The following is a 17,924-nucleotide window of genomic DNA, read 5'->3' as shown; positions in this document are numbered from 1 at the left end:
CTTCAAAGTCAACTTCCTACAAGGTTTTCCCACTTGGAACAAACAGAGTTCTTGAAGGAATGTGCGATTCAGATTGGGAAACATATGTTTTCTCCATATACAAGTCTGCTTTTTACCTTCTAGAATCACTTAAAACTAAGCTTATTCGACAAGTAACTGCAATTCACATTGCAAATCACTAGCTGTGTTATCATCTTCAAAATAAACTTCCTGCAACCTTAATCCATTTTGAACAAACAGAACTCGCCAAAGAATGTTCGATCCAGAATGGGAAATGCATGTTTTGTCTATATAGAAAAATATGCTTTTTACCATCTAGAACCACTTAAAACTAAGCTTATTTGCCAAGTAACAGCATGTCATTTTCGAAACACAAGCTGTGTGTTTATCTTCAAAGTCAACTTCCTAAAAACTTTTCCAGCTATGAACGAACAGAATTCGCCAAAGAATGTGAGGTTCAGACTGGGAAACACGTTTTGTCTATATAGAAAAAAAACGCATTTTACCATCTATAACCAGTTAAAACTAAGCTTATTTGACAAATAGCAGCATTTTAATTTGGGAAACACTAGCTGTGTGTTTATCTTTAAGGTAAACTTCCTTTAAGCTTTTCCCAGTTGAACCAAACAAATTCGCCAAAGAATGTGCTATTCAGAGAGGGAAATGCAGGTTATGTCTATAGAGAAAAGTATGCTTTTTACAGCCTAGAACCACTTATAACTAAGCTTTTTCACCAAATAAGAGCAATTCATTTTGCAAAACACTAGCTGTGTGTTTATCTTCAAAGTAAACCTCCGACCAGCTTTTCCCGCTTGGAACAAACAGAATTAGACAAAGAATGTTCCATTCAGAATGGGAAATGCACATTTTTTCTATATAGAAAAGTCTGCTTTTACTGTCCAGAACCACTTAAATGAAGCTTATTTTCCAAGTGACAGCAAATCACTTTGCAAAACACTACCTGTGTGTTTATATTCAAAGTAAACTTCCTACAAACTTCTCCCTCTTGTAACAAACAGAATTCACAAAGAATGTGAGATACACACTGGGAAATGAATCTTTTGTCTATCTAGAAAAGTCTGACTTTTACCGTATAGAACCACTTAAAACTAAGCTTATTGGACAAGTAACAGCAATTCACGTTGCTAAACACTAGCTGCGTGTTTATCTTCAAAGTCAACTTCCTACAAGCTTTTCCCACTTGAGACAACAGAATTGGCCAAAGAAGGAGAGATTTGGACTGGTTAAAGCATGTTTAGTCTATATAGAGAAGTATACTTTTTACCATCTAGAACCACTTAAAACTAAGCTTATTCGCCAAGAAACAGCAATTCATTTTGTAAACACTAGCTGTGTGTTTATCTCAAAGTCAATTCCTACAAACTTTTCCTGATTGGAATGAACAGAATTCGCCAAAGAATATTCGATTAAGAATGGGAAAGGCATGTTTTGTCTATGTAGAAAAATCTGCCTATTAATGTCCCGAACCACTGACTTCTAAACTTATTTTCCAAGTAACAGCAATCCACTTTGCAAAACACTAGCTTGTGTTTATCTTCAATGTCAACTTCCTACAAGTTTTTACCGCTTGGAACAAACAGAATTGGCCAAAGAATGAGAGATTCAGTCTGGGAAAAGCATGTTTTGTCTATATAGAAAAGTCTGCATTTACTGTCCAGAACCACTTACAACTAAGCTTATTGTCCAAGTAACAGCAGTTCACTTTAGAAAACACTAACTGTGTGTTTATCTTCAAAGTAAACTTCCTACAAACTTTTCCCGCTTTTAACAAACAGAATTCTCCAAATAATGAGATAATCAGTCTGGGAAAAGCATGTTTTGTCTCTATAGAAAAATATGTTTTTTTTTTCCATCTAGAACCACTTAAATCTAAGCTTATTGGCCAAGTAACAGCAATTCACTTTGTAAAACACTAGCTGTGTGTTTATCTTCAAAGCCAACTTCCTACAAACTTTTCCCACTTGTAATGAACAGAATTCGCCAAAGAAGGGTCCATTCGGAATCAGAATCCCATGTGTAGTCTATATAGAAAAGTATGCATTTCACTGTCTAGAACCACTTAAAACTAAGCTTATTCGTCAAGTAAGAGCAATTCATTTTGCAAAACACTAGCTGTGTACTTATCTTCAAAGTAAACCTCCGACCAGCTATTCCTGCTTGGAATGAACAGAATTTGTAAAAGAATGTTTGGTAGAATGGGAAATGCATGTTTTGTCTATATAGAAATTCTGCTTTTTACCATCTAGAACCACTTAAAACAAAGCATATTTGCATAGTAACTTCAATTAATTTTTCAAAACACAAGCTATGTGTTTATCTTCAAAGTCAAGTTCCTACAAACTTTTCCCGCTTGTAATGATCAGAATTCACAAAGAATGTTCGATTCAGAATGGCAAACACATGTATTGTCTATATAGAAATGTCTATCTTTTATCATCTAGGATCACTTAAAACTAACCTAATTTGCCATGTAACAGCAATTCACTTTGCAAAACAGTAGCTGTGTGTTTATCTTCAAAGTCAAGTTCCTACAAACTTTTCCCGCTTTTAATGATCAGAATTCACAAAGAATGTTCGATTCAGAATGGCAAACACATGTATTGTCTATATAGAAATGTCTATCTTATATCATCCAGGATCACTTAAAACTAACCTAATTTGCCATGTAACAGCAATTCACTTTGCAAAACAGTAGCTGTGTGTTTATCTTCAAAGTCAAGTTCCTACAAACTTTTCCCGCTTTTAATGATCAGAATTCACAAAGAATGTTCGATTCAGAATGGCAAACACATGTATTGTCTATATAGAAATGTCTATCTTATATCATCCAGGATCACTTAAAACTAACCTAATTTGCCATGTAACAGCAATTCACTTTGCAAAACAGTAGCTGTGTGTTTATCTTCAAAGTAAACTTCCTACAAACTTCTCCCTCTTGGAATGAACAGAATTCACCAAAGAATGTGAGATTCAGACTGGGAAAGGCATGTTTTGTCTATGTAGAAAAGTCTGCCTTTTACAGTCTAGAGCCACTTAAAATAAGCTTATTCTCCAAGTAACAGCAATTAACTTTGAAAAACACTAGCTGTGTGTTTATCTTCAAAGTAAACTTCCTACAAACTTTACCCGCTTGTAACAAACAGAATTCTCCAAATAATGAGATATTCAGTCTGGGAAAAGCATGTTTTGTCTGTATGAAAATTATGTTTTTTTTCCGTCTAGAACCACTTAAATCTAAGCTTATTCGCGAAGTCTCAGCAATTTACTTTGTAACCACTAGCTGTGTGTTATCTCAAAGTCAACTTCCTACAATCTTTTCCCCCTTGGAACGAACAGAATTCGCCAAAGAATATTCCATTCAAAATGGGAAACACATATTTTGTCTATATAGGTAAATCTGCCTATTAACGTCCAGAACCACTTACAACTAAGAATATTTTCCAAGTAACAACAATCCACTTTGCAAAACACTAGGTGTGTGTGTATCTTCAAAGTAAACATTTGACCAGCTTTTCCCACTTGGAACAAACAGAATTCGCCAAAGAATGTTCGATTCAGAATGGGAAATGCATGTTTTGTCTATATAGACAAGTCTCCTTTTACCGTCCAGAACCATGTAAAACTAAGCTTATTAGCCAAGTAACAGAATTCACTTTGCAAAACACTAGCTGTTTGTATATCTTCAATGTCAACTTCCTACAAGCTTTTCACGCTTGGAAAGAACAAATTTGTCAAAGAATGTGCAATTCAGATTGGGAAATACAGGATATGTCTATAGAGAAAAGTATGCTTTTTACAGTCTAGAACCACTTATAACTAAGCTTATTCGCCGAATAAGAGTAATTCATTTTACAAAACACTAGCTGTGTGTTTATCTTCAAAGTAAACCTCCCACCAGCTTTTCCTGCTTGGAATAAACAGAATTTGCCAAAAATGTTCGATTCAGAATGGGAAATGTAGGTTTTGTCTATATAGAAAAGTCTGCTTTTACTGTACAGAACCACTTAAAACTAAGCTTATTTTCCAAGTAACAGCAATTCACTTTGTAAAATACTACCTGTGTGTTTATCTTCAAAATCAACTTCCTCCAAGCTTTTCCTGCTTGGATCGAACAGAATTTGCCATAGAATTTGCGATTAAGACTGGGAAACGCATGTTTTGTCTATATAGAAAAGTATGCCTTTTACCGTCCAGAACCAAATAAAACTAATTATTTACCAAGTAACAGCAATTCACTTTGCAAAACACTAGATGTGTGTATATCTTCAATGTCCATTTCCTACAAGCTTTTCCCGCATGGAACGAACAGAATTCGACAAAGAATGTGCTATTCAGATTGGGAAATGCATGTTAAGTCTACAGAATAAAGTATGATTTTCACAGTCTAGAACCACTTAAAGCTAAGCTTCTTTGCCAAATAAGAGCAATTCATTTTGCAACACACTAGCTGTGTGTTTATCTTCAAAGTAAACCTCAGACCAGCTTTTCCTACTTGGAACAAACAAAATTTGCAAAAGACTGTTTGGTAGAATGGGAAATGCATGTTTTGTCTATATAGAAAAGTCTGCCTTTTACCTTCGAGAACCACTTAAAACTAAGCTTATTTGCAAAATAACAGCAATTCATTTTGCAAAACACTAGCTGTGTGTTTATCTTCAAAGTAAACTTCCTACTAACTTTTCCCGCTTGGAACGAACAGAATTCGCCAAAGAATGTTACATTCAGAATGGGAAACGCATGTTTTGTCCATATACAAAAGTATGCTTTTTACTGTCCAAAATCACTTAAAACTAAGCTTATTTGCCAAGTAACATAAATTCACATTGCAAATTACTACCTGTGTTTTTATCTTCAAAATAAACTTCCTACAACCTTAACGCACTTTGAAAGAACAGATTTCACCAAAGAATGTGAGATTCAGACTGGGAAAGGCATGATTTGTCTATATAGAAAAATCTGCTTTTTACCGTCTAGAACCACTTAAAACTAAGCTTACTTTCCAAGTAACAGCAATTGATGTTGCAAAACACTAGCTGTGTGTTTATCTTCAAAGTCAACTTCTTACAAGTTTTCCTGCTTTGAACAAACAGAATTTGCCAAAGAATGAGAGATTCAGACTGGGAAAAGCATGTTTAGTCTATATAGAGAAGTATGTTTTTTACCATCTAGAACCACTTAAACTAAGCATATTGCCCAGTAACAGCAATTCACTTTGTAAACACTAGCAGTGTGTTCATCTAAAGTCAACTTCCTACAAGCTTTTCCCGCTTTTAAGGAACAGAATTCGCCACAGAATGTGCTATTCAGATTGGGAAATGCATATTATGTATATAGAGAAAAGTGTGCTTTTCATAGTCTAGAACCACTTAAAGCTAAGCTTCTTCACCAAATAAGAGCAATTCATTTTTCAAAACACTAGCTGTGTGTTTATCTTCAAAGTAAACTTCCTACAACCTTCTCCCTCTTGGAACGAACAGAATACACCAAAGAATGTGAGATTCAGACTGGGAAACACATGTTTTGTGTACATAGAAAAGTCTGTCTTTAACTGTTTGGAACCACTTAAAACTAAGCTTATTGGCCAAGTAAGAGCAATTCACTTTGCAAAACACTTGCTGTGTCTTTTTCATCAAAGTCAACCTCCTACAATCCTTTCTCACTTTGATTCAACATAATTTACCAAAGAATGAGAGATTCAGACTGGGAAAAGCATTTTTAATCAATACAGAAAAGTCTCCCTTTTACTGTCGAGAAACACTTAAAACTAAAGTTATTCGCCAAGTAACAGCAATTTGAAAAGAAAATTATACAAATTCTAGGTTTAGAAATATAAAATTAAAAGAGTTTGCCCCAAAAGCCACAAACTCAGGGCTAAGCCCTGCCGCCAGGAATAGCAGGCCATAAAGATAAAGAAAAGGAATGCAGGATCCAGCTCAGGCTATCGAGGACTGACCCATAAACCATCCAAAGACGTCCCCCCAGCTTACTCAGAGTCATACTTTAACCAGATGTCCTCCAGACCCTGATAAGCCCCTACTTGTGCTTTTCAGCCATTGTGTCCTACAGAGAGCATTCCAAGAAACCGGACAGCCCAAGCCTAACCAGAGGTGTTTCAAATACAAATGCTCCATCAATTTTGACGAACTTTTAAAAATAATGAGGACCTAAAGACCCTACCCTTCTCCTGATTTAGTAGCTCTGTTCCAGGAACCAGGGGGCCATAAAACCTTCTGGCGTCCCCTTATCTCCTGGAGCCATAAAACAATCTTGTAACTTGTGGTGCATTCCCCTTTGACATCCCCCATCCCCTGGTGCTCACAGCCTCTGCCTTTAAATACTCTTTTTCCCAGCCTCTCGGGGTCGACACCTCTGTCTCCTGCGTGGGATACGTGTCGGCCCGGAGATCTCTGTAATAGGTCTCCGTAATAAACCTCGCCTTTGCTTATTACATCCAAAATGGTCTCTCTGTGTCTGGGGTCCGCGATTTCCCAAGACTTGAGTAAGGGTCTCTCTGCGTGGGATCTTTCATGTTTATGGGGGCTCGTCCGGGATCTGCGCGACTACCCCAGACTCCGAAGACCCCTTGGAGGTGAGTTGGATGTTTGTCTGAGTGTTTCTGTGTGAGCGGCGCCGCAATTGTCAGTCTGTGTCTGTCTCTGTTTTGGTTCCGCCGTGTGTGTATATATGTGTGTCTTAGTACTGGTCAGTGTTAAGAGGGCAGATGGGTATTCCTGCCCTGTGGTAAGAGGGCAGATGTGTGTTCCTGCCTTGTGCTGAGAGGGTGGATGTGTATTCCTGCCCTGTGCTAGGAGGGTGGATGTGTGTTCCTGCCCTGTTCTAGGAGAGTGGATGTGTATCCCCACTCAGTGCAGCTGCCTTTGTGGTTCGTGAGGACCCTCTGGCTGCGGAAGGGGGGACGCCCCGGGCCCGCAAAGCTGCAGCCCCTGGAAGACGTTCCACGGGCGGAGAACAGTCGGGAGAGCCCGGCTATGGACAGTCAGGAGGACCTGACTCTGGTTTTCTGGAACAAAGGAGATGGAATGCTCCTTTTACCTAGGCGGGAGTGGACGAGGAATCCCACTCCGTCAGAGGTCGAGTTCGGCTGCCTATTTAAATATAGGCACGGACAAGTGTGCTTAGTCGTTAGGACAAGAGGACACTCTGGAATCCTGTTGGGAGGTGGAATCAGATGGTCCATCTCATCCCAAAAGCAGCTAAGGTTAAGCTGCAGTTTGGGCCACGTACTGAAGGTACCAGGCATCTGTGAAAGTTGGTTATAAGATGCTTTGTCTTGATATTGTTTGTCTGGCTTGTTTTCTGTGGTATTGTCGAGTGTCTTTTTGGCTTTTGTTTCGTTTTTGAATTTTGGACTGACGACTGTGTTTGAATTTGGACTGACGACTGTGTTTAAAATCTTGGACTGATAACTGTGTTTGAAATCATGAAACTGTTTGCTTTGTTCGTCAAAGAGTTTTACTTGGTCCTCTTGGTGCTTAAGTTAAGAGTTAAAAATAATTTGCTTGAGAAAAATTGTTTTCTGCCAGGGAGTTTTGTCTTTCTCTCTTGAGCCTCCTCTCCAAGGAGAGAGGCGCCACCCTTTACTCCCCTTGATCAGCCTAGCTGCTGTTAACAGTTGTGTAAACAGACATTAACAAAAACCTTGAGGACAAAACTGCTCGTAAATAAAAAAGTTCCCCAGATTAGGCCACCGGTATGAAACAAGTATAGTGAGTAAAAAACTTAATTTTATGGACCCCGCTCTAGTGGCGGTGTGTTGGTTGATAGCCAGTGTTAAGTTTTTAAAACATAGTGTTTTATCTGTGCTTGTGCTCCCAACACACAGTAGGGGGGAGCGAAACTAGCTGTGGAGCTGCTGCAGCGAGCATGAAGACTTCTCAAGTCTCACCCAATTTTTCTGGCTCTTCAGGAGCTGTTTAAAAGGAAAAGGCTTAAGGTAAAAAGAAACACTATAGAGAGATTTCTTAGTGAATTACTACACCTTGGTTCTCGATCTCTGGGAATCTCACGATGGACAGCTGAGATAAACTAGAAAAAGATTTAAATTTTGCTTGAGAGCAAGGATTCTTAAAGGCGGAGTTTCAGCCGGTATGGCACTTAGTGCGTAGCTGCCTAAAAGATCAGAAATGCTGTCAACAGGCTATAAAAAAGGGACAGGCTGTGTTAGAAATGCTACAGGAAAAATGATCTAAAAAGGCTGAGAGTGAGGTGGGGGAGGACTCTAAGAAAAACAAGAACAAGAAAGGAATTTCTGCTTTTAGTGACCAGACCTTCAACTCTTGCTCACAGAAAGAGGGTGCTCATTAAGAGAAGTTCTTTAAGGAGCCTGCCTTATCTGCTGGCCCTATTCCAAGAGAGTAGCCAGTCTCCAGCATTAAATTACTTTTCTCACTGGTCATCATTAGCATGGAGAATGCCTTTGATCCTATCCCCACAGCAGCCAGTTCCTGCCCCTATGGTCGAAATGTCCCAGGTTGGGGGACAGAGAAGCCCCTAAAATAGTTTCAAAGAATCTACAACAAACTGTAAAGAACTTTGTTTTGTTTTGCCAGTTTAAATTTAGAATTCAGGCTTTGGCTGTGGCCGAGGTCAGGATTAATGTTTTCTTTTCCATGGGCCTTTAGCCCACTGAGAAAGTTTGGTAAAGGGCTGCTACTGAGGTCCTGAAAGCCCCAGGTGAACTGGTTACAATTCTTTTGTCAGCTGCTTAGTATCTAAAACCCAGGTTCTAACGTCTCTCCATCCTTTTGTTATTAGTTCTTACTGGAAGCCTAGTGCCATTTAGAGGATGGGTCTCTTGAGCGATAAAGCCACTGAGCTGGCACTAAAAAAAAAAAAGTACTCCTTAAGGGAAAATCTAAGTCCAGAGAGACAACCGGTAACAGATAGGCTGCCCCTCTGCTCACTTTTCTGTTTCACAGACACAAGGTTTTTTTGTCCCAAGAAAGCCTCCTGGCTTAGCTGTGTGACTAAATGCTATTTGCCCTCTTCAGTGGACCTCTATTCTCGAGATTCCCTTGTTTTCTCACTATCCCATTTGAGATGCTTGTTAGTAACTGTTACAGGTCTTCTTTACCACCAAGGAAAGACAGAATCCTACTAGAGGCCAGAAAAAGTGTTCCAGAGATGGATGGAAGGCCCTCACTTCTGCCTGCTCTCTTCAGACGCCTGAAGGTAGGGAGTGCTCCAGGTCTGCCGCCAGACTCCAAGGGTGGGTCTCTGAGGGGCTAGAAAGTGCCCCACCAATCTGGCTAAGATAAGGAAAGGATATAAAGAGAATGTTACAGAAATTTAAAGGGTTAAGTTGCTGAGAGTTAGTACACGTTACAGAGAAAGAGGTAAAAAGAACAGAAAGCTAGAGAAAAAAAGAGACAAAAAAAAGAAGAAGTTAGAGAGATAAAGAGAGATAAAAGATGAGAGAGGAACATATACTGGCCACAGTAGTTAGGGAACCTAGGAAGATAGGACCTGACAACAGAAGAGAATTCCTGGCTAAAGATCAGTGTGCCTAATACGAAGAAAAAGGATATTGGGTCAGGGACTGCCCCAGAAAGAACAAGAGGGGACACTGGAGAGCCTCTTGGTGCTGGCTATACACAGAGATAGAAGGGAAGCCCACCCAGTTGTTTTGTGGATACAGGGACCCAATGCTCTGTGCTCCTATGCCCCCCTGTGGGCCAATATCCAAAGACCTTGAGTGCAAGGAGCTACTGACAACGAACAATACTTATGGACTGCCCGAAGAACAGTGGACCTTGGCGTGGGCCGGGTAACCCACTAGTTCATAGTCATCTCTGACTGCCCCCATCCCTTGCTCATGAGAAAATTGCTCTCCAAATTGGCTTGCGTGGGCTGAAATGGCTGGATGAGGCCATGTGTATACATATCTATAGACTGTGTATGTGGAGCTTAAGACCTGTCTCAGTACACCAGTAACTGATGCTGGGAGATGAATGGCTTAGTGCTTTTCTGCCTGGAACACACTGTTCCTGCCAGCCGGGCACTAACAATTATCACCCAATCCAGGACTTAAACTGTGATAGAGTGGCTGATAGAGTGTCCAAAGATGGGACTACTGGTCAGCTGCCATGGACTAGATTCTCCACCGGTTGGGGACAATCTGGTCACCTTGCTGCCCAATCCGGACCTGGAGCCACCACAGCACGAGTGTCAAACACTGACAGAAGCACATGGGTGGAGGAAAGACCTCTGCGACTGGCTGATTGACCCCTGCTGAAAGCCGAGGACCTTGTCCACAGACGGGAACAGTTCTCTTCATGAATGAAGGTCAGAGACAAGTGGGTGCTGCCATGGTGGACAACACAATGTCATCTAGAATGGCTGAACCCCAACCCCCCCAGCACATCAGCGCCACAGATGTCTTTGCCATCTCTTAGATGCCCTGATGAAGCCAACAACTGTGAGTACTATTCATTGCTTAGGATATCAGGAGGAAAGAGATTCAGTGACATGGGACAGTAACAAAACAGATAAAGTGGCTCGAAAAATGGTTATACAGGAGCCTATCCTGGTTACAGGCCTACAAGAGACAGCCACTGGGAACTGAAATTGGACTAAGGGATGGCCTCACTTAGAATGTACAACAGAAGAAAAGGCCCAAGTTGTTTAAAAGATAAAAGGACAATGACACACTTGGGGAGAAAGCTATACTCCCCAGAGAACAAAGAAAAGACTCACTTTGCCAAATACAGAAATGGACTCATTTAGGAGATAAAAAGTTTGTCCAAGTAGTTAAATGTATGTAATAGACTTTAAGATTTTAGCCAGAGAGGCAGTAGAAAATATAAGGTATGTCAATAAGTGAATGCTTAACAAGCAAACAAGACAAAGAGACCTAGAGAGTTTAACGAAAAGTCGAAGTGAACTTCACTGAGATAAAACCAGAAAAATATAATCACAAGTATCTCCTAGTGCTTGTAGATACTTTTTCAGGAATAGATAGAAGCTTTCATCACCAAATGAGAGACGGCCTCTGCAATCATCAAGAAGATACTGGAAGAAATCTTCCCCAGGTCTGGAATGCCCAAGGTAATCTGGTCAGACAACGGCCCTACTTTTGTTGCCAAGGTAAGCCAGGGTGTGGCCAAGTATTTAGAGGTTGATTAAAAATTACATTATATCTACAGACCTCAAAGTTCAAGACAGGTAGAATAAATAAATAAAATTTTAAAAGAGACCCTAAACAAATTGACCATGGAGACTGACACAGACTGGGTGACACTCCTTCCCTCTTGCTCTCTTCAGAGCAAGAAATACCCCTTCCAGATTCAGCCTTACCCCCTTTAAGATCTTATATGGGGCCTCAGCTCCCCTGACTGTATTAGATGATGTTACTGAACCAACATGTCATAGTGCCATAGTAATAATGATTTGTGTGCCAGGCTAAAAGACCTACAGGTGATACAGAAAGAAATCTGCTCACAGCTGACAGCAGCCTATGCCCCGGAGACCCCTGAGACATCCCATCAGTTCCAGGTCGGAAACAGCTACACTGAGCCCAGACACTCGATCCTCGCTGGAAAGGACCATACCTGGTGCTGCTGACCACCCTGACAGCCGTCAATTCTCAGCCCTCACCAGCCGTGTACTAGCTGTTAGGGCTGAGAGCTGGGACCTAGAGAGAAATTCAGTCATGTTTGTCCTGGGTTCCATCGAGATAGGTGTGGGGATAGGCTTGATTTCTATTACAAATAATGTAACATTACATATGTTAGTACTCCTAACACTTCTTGGGACTGTGCCTCAGGGATCACAACCTATATAAGTTTAGAAGTTCTGAAAGACAGTCATGACCTTGGTGTATAGGTTCAGATAGTGTCCAGATTGGAATCCTGATACTAAAGACTTAGTAAGAGACAAAAAAAAGGAGTTGAGAATTACTTAGGGCTAGGGCTATCTAGGTGCTACAAGGGCAGCACAAGGACATCTGCTGTTGCCCTACAATACAAGGCTTATAGAGAATTCAGAACTGCCATTGACTCAGATATAAAAAGAATAAAAGACTTTTTAGCTGACCTCCAAGAATACCTAACCTCCCTCTCAGAGGTAGTCCTTCAAAATAAGAAAAGATTAGACCTGATATTCCTTAAAGAAGGAGCCTGTGTGCTACACTGAAAAAATGTTGCTTCTATACAGACCATTCAGGAGTAATTAAAGACTCCATAAATAAACTTAAAAAAAGGTTAGACAAAAGACAGACAGAAAAACACATCAGAGATGGTTCGAGAGCTAGTTTAGTAGATCTCCCTAGATGACTACCCTACTCTCTGCTACAGCTAGGCCATTATTAATAATTTTCTTGGTTTTAGTCTTTGGCTCCTGCGTGACAAACAGGTTAATTGCTTTTGTTAAAAATTGAGTGGGTGCTGTGCGGTTGATGGTTGTGAGACAACAGTACCAGTCAGTTAAGACAACTGGTGAGACCAAATAAGACTTGATATCAAAATTCTAAGATTAGAATTATTTAGTAGGAGAAGACGGGAATGAAAAGAAAATTATACAAATTCTAGGTTTAGAAATATAAAATTAAAAGAGTTAGCCCCAAAAGCCACAAACTCAGGGCTAAGCCCTGCCACCAGGAATAGCAGGCCATAAAGATAAAGAAAAGGAATGCAGGATCCAGCTCAGGCTATCGAGGACTGACCCATAAACCATCCAAAGACGTCCCCCCAGCTTACTCAGAGTCATACTTTAACCAGATGTCCTCCAGACCCTGATAAGCCCCTACTTGTGCTTTTCAGCCATTGTGTCCTACAGAGAGCATTCCAAGAAACCGGACAGCCCAAGCCTAACCAGAGGTGTTTCAAATACAAATGCTCCATCAATTTTGACGAACTTTTAAAAATAATGAGGACCTAAAGACCCTACCCTTCTCCTGATTTAGTAGCTCTGTTCCAGGAACCAGGGGGCCATAAAACCTTCTGGCGTCCCCTTATCTCCTGGAGCCATAAAACAATCTTGTAACTTGTGGTGCATTCCCCTTTGACATCCCCCATCCCCTGGTGCTCACAGCCTCTGCCTTTAAATACTCTTTTTCCCAGCCTCTCGGGGTCGACACCTCTGTCTCCTGCGTGGGATACGTGTCGGCCCGGAGATCTCTGTAATAGGTCTCCGTAATAAACCTCGCCTTTGCTTATTACATCCAAAATGGTCTCTCTGTGTCTGGGGTCCGCGATTTCCCAAGACTTGAGTAAGGGTCTCTCTGCGTGGGATCTTTCACAATTCACTTTGTAAACGCTAGCTGTGTTTTTATCTCAAAGTCAATTTCCTACAAACTTTTCCCGTTTGGAACGAACAGAATTCGCCAAAGAATATTCGATTCAGAATGGGAAACGCATGTTTTGTCTATATAGAAAAGTCTGCCTATTAAATTCCAGAACCATTTACAACTAAGCTTATTTTCCAAGTAACAGCAATCCACTTTGCAAAACACTAGCTTGTGTTTATCTTCAATGTCAACTTCCTACAAGCTTTTCCCACTTGCAATAAACAGAATTTGCCAAAGAATGAGAGATTCAGTCTGGAAAAAGCATGTTTTGTCTATATAGAAATGTCTGCATTTACTGTCCAGAACCACTTACAACTAAGCTTATTGGCCAAGTAACAGCAGTTCACTTTAGAAAACACTAACTGTGTGTTTATCTTCAAAGTCAACTTCCTTCAAACTTTTCCGGCTTGTAATGAACAGAATTCGCCAAAGAAGGTTCCATTCAGAATCGGAATCACATGTTTTTTTCTATATAGAAAAGTATGCATTTCACTGTCTAGAACCACTTAAAACTAAGCTTATTTGTCAAATAAGAGCAATTCATTTTGCAAAACACTAGCTGTGTATTTATCTTCAAAGTAAACTTCCGACCAGCTTTTCCTGCTTGGAATGAACAGAATTTGCAAAAGGATGTTTGGTAGAATGGGAAATGCATGTTTTGTCTATATAGAAATTCTGCTTTTTACCATCTAGAACCACTTAAAACAAAGCATATTCGCATAGTAACTTCAATTAATTTTTCAAAACACAAGCTATGTGTTTATCTTCAAAGTCAAGTTCCTACAAACTTTTCCCGCTTGTAATGAACAGAATTCACAAAGAATGTTCGATTCAGAATGGCAAACACATGTTTTGTCTATATAGAAATGTCTGCCTTTTACCATCTAGAATCACATACAACTAAGCTTATTGGCCAAGTAACAGCAGTTCACTTTTAAAACACAAGCTGTGTGCTTATCTTCAATGTCATCTTCTTAAAGCTTTTCCTGCTTGGAAGGAACAGAATTCTCCGAAGAATGTTTGATTAAGACTGGGAAATGCATGATTTGTCTATATAGAAAAGTCTGCCTTTTACAGTCCAGAACCACTTAAAATAAGCTTATTCTAAAAGTAACAGCAATTACTTTGCAAAACACTAGCTGTGTTTTTATCTTCAAAGTAAACTTCCTAAAAACTTTTCCCACTTGTAACAAGCAGAATTCTCCAAATAATGAGAGATTCAGTCTGGGAAAAGTGTGCTTTGTCTATATAGAAAATTATAGTTTTTTTTTCCGTTTAGAACCTTTTAAATCTAAACTTATTCACCATGTACCAGCAATTCACTTCGTAAGACACCAGCTGTGTGTTTATCTTCAAAGTCAACTTCCTACAAACTTTTCCCGCTTGGAACGAACAGTATTCCCCAAAGAGGTTCAATTCAGAATGGGAAACGCATGTTTTGTCCATATAGAAAAGTGTCATTTTTACCTTCTAGAACCACTTAAAACTAAGCTTATTCACCATGTAACAGCAATTCACTTTTGGAAACACATGCTGTGTGTTTATCTTCAAAGTTAATTACCTACAGGATTTTCCTGCTTCGAAAGAGCAGAATTCGCCAAAGAATGTTTGATTCAGACTGGGAAAACCATGTTTTGTTCATATAGAAAAGTCTGTTTTGGGGTTGGGGATTTAGCTCAGTGGTAGAGCGCTTTCCTAGCAAGCGCAAGGCCCTGAGTTCGGTCCCCAACTCCAAAGAAAAAGAAAAAAAAAAAAAAGAAAAAGAAAAAAAGAAAGGAAAAAAAAAGAAAAAAAAAGAAAAGTCTGTTTTTTACCCTCTAGAGCAACTTAAAACTAAGCTTATTTGCCAAATAACAGCAATTTACTTTGCAAAACACTAGTTGTGTGTTTATCTTCAATGTTAACTTCCTACAAACTTTTCCCACTTGGAAGGAACAGAATTCGCCAAAGAATGAGAGATTCAGACCTGGAAACAGATGTTTTGTCTATATAGAAAAGTAGGCTTTTTACCCTCTTGATCCACTTAAAACTAAGCTTATTTGCCAAGTCACAGCAATTCACTTTGTAAAATACTAGCTGTGTGTTAATCTTCAAAGTCAACTTCCTGCAAACTTTTCCTGCTAGTAACAAACAGAATTTGCCAAAGAAGGGTGGATTCAAATTGGAAACGCATGTTTTGTCCATATAGAAAAGTGTGCTTTTTAACGTCTAGAAACACTTAAAACTAAGCTTATTCACCATGTAACAGCAATTCACTTTTGGAAACACATGCTGTGTGTTTATCTTCAAAGTTAATTACCTACAGGATTTTCCTGCTTCGAAAGAGCAGAATTCGCCAAAGAATGTTTGATTCAGACTGGGAAAACCATGTTTTGTTCATATAGAAAAGTCTGTTTTGGGGTTGGGGATTTAGCTCAGTGGTAGAGCGCTTTCCTAGCAAGCGCAAGGCCCTGAGTTCGGTCCCCAACTCCAAAGAAAAAGAAAAAAAAAAAAAAAGAAAAAGAAAAAAAGAAAGGAAAAAAAAAGAAAAAAAAAGAAAAGTCTGCTTTTTACCCTCTAGAGCAACTTAAAACTAAGCTTATTTGCCAAATAACAGCAATTTACTTTGCAAAACACTAGTTGTGTGTTTATCTTCAATGTTAACTTCCTACAAACTTTTCCCACTTGGAAGGAACAGAATTCGCCAAAGAATGAGAGATTCAAACCTGGAAACAGATGTTTTGTCTATATAGAAAAGTAGGCTTTTTACCCTCTTGATCCACTTAAAACTAAGCTTATTTGCCAAGTCACAGCAATTCACTTTGTAAAATACTAGCTGTGTGTTAATCTTCAAAGTCAACTTCCTGCAAACTTTTCCTGCTAGTAACGAACAGAATTTGCCAAAGAAGGGTGGATTCAAATTGGAAACGCATGTTTTGTCCATATAGAAAAGTGTGCTTTTTAACGTCTAGAAACACTTAAAACTAAGCTTATTCACCATGTAACAGCAATTCACTTTTTGAAACACATGCTGGGTGTTTATCCTCAATGTCAACTTCCTACAAGCTTTTCCCACTTGGAAGGTACACATTTGCCAATGAATGTGCTATTCAGATAGGGAAATACATGTTATGTCTGTAGAGAAAAGTATGCTTTTCACAGTCTAGAACCACTTAAAACTAAGCTTATTCGTCAAATAAGAGCAATTCATTTTGCAAAACACTAGCTGTGTGATTATCTTCAATGTAAACCTCGGACAAGCTTTTCCCGCTTGGATCGAACAGAATTTACAATAGAATGTTTGCTAGCATGGGAAATGCATGTTTTGTCTATATAGAGAAGTCTGCTTTTTACCGTCTAGAACCACTTAAAACTAAGCTTATTCGCCTAGTAACTTCAATTATCGCTTCAAAGTCAACTCCCTACAATCTTTTCCCGTTTGGAACGAACAGAATTCACAAAGAATGTTCGATTCAGAATGGGAAACACATGTTTTGTTCATACAGAAAGGTCTGCTTTTTACCATATAGAGCCACTTAAAACTAAGCTTATTCGGCCAATAACAGCAGTTCACTTTCCAAAACAATAGCTGTATGTTTATCTTCAAAGTAAACGTCCTACAAACTTTTCCCGCTTGTAACAAACAGAATTCTCCAAATAATGAGAGATTCAGACTGGGAAATGCATGTTTTTTCTATATAGAAAAGTATGCTTTTTAACCTCTAGAACCACTTAAAACTAAGCTTATTAGCCAAGTAACAGCAATTCACTTTGCAAAACACTAGCTGTGTGTTTAATCTTCAAAGGCAACTTCCTGCAAACTTTTCCCACTTGTAATGAACAGAATTCGCCAAAGAATGGTCCATTCAGAATGGTAAATGCATGTTTTGTCATATAGAAAAGTGTGATTTTTACTGTCTAGAACCACTTAAAACTAAGCTTATTCACCATGTAACAGCAATTCACTTTTTGAAACACATGATGTGTGTTTATCTTCAAAGTCAACTTCCTAAAAGTTTTTCCCGTTCGGAATGAACAGAATTCGCCAAAGAATGTGAGATTCAGACTGGGAAACACATCCTTTGTCTATATAGACAAGTATGTGTTTTACTCTCTATAACTACTTAAAACTAAGCTTATTTGACAAGTAATAACAATTTAATATGTGAAACATTAGCTGTGTTTTTATCTCAATGTCCTTTGTATTACTGTATATGTAGAAAGATATTATGTAAATTTGGGTTGTCATGGAATATCTCAGTTTCTCCATTTATGTTAATTGAGAGTTTTCCTGCATACAGTATCCTGGGCTGGCGTTTGTGTTCTCTTATGGTCTGTATGACATCTGTCCAGGATCTTCTGACTTTCATAGTCTCTGGTGAGAATATTGGTATTATTCTGATAGGTTAGCCATTATATGTTATGTACCTTTTTCCTTACTGCTTTTAATATTTTTATTTGTTTTGTTCATTTGGTTTTTGACTATTATGTGATGGGAGGATTTCCTTTTCTGGTCCAATCTATTTGGAGTTCTGGAGGCTTTGTGTATGCTTATGGGCATCTCTTTCTTTAGATTAGGGAGGTTTTATTATATAATTTTGTTGAAGATATTACTGTC

At 39.1% G+C, this 17,924-nt stretch overlaps 1 long non-coding RNA gene across 1 annotated transcript; it reads left to right on the top strand.

Annotated features, from left to right (window-relative positions):
* Window positions 1-6,384: 6,384 nt before the first annotated feature.
* Window positions 6,385-12,570, top strand: LOC147998014 (uncharacterized). Its single transcript, XR_015647315.1, has 2 exons — window positions 6,385-6,610; window positions 11,442-12,570. It is a non-coding gene; the product is annotated as an uncharacterized LOC147998014 (long non-coding RNA).
* The last annotated feature ends 5,354 nt before the right edge of the window (window positions 12,571-17,924 follow it).

This window comes from Rattus norvegicus, chromosome Y (assembly GCF_021556685.1).
Source record: "Rattus norvegicus strain SHRSP/BbbUtx chromosome Y, alternate assembly SHRSP_T2T, whole genome shotgun sequence".
Classification (NCBI taxonomy): Eukaryota; Metazoa; Chordata; class Mammalia; order Rodentia; family Muridae; genus Rattus; species Rattus norvegicus.
This window is presented reverse-complemented; position numbering and strand designations above follow the sequence as displayed.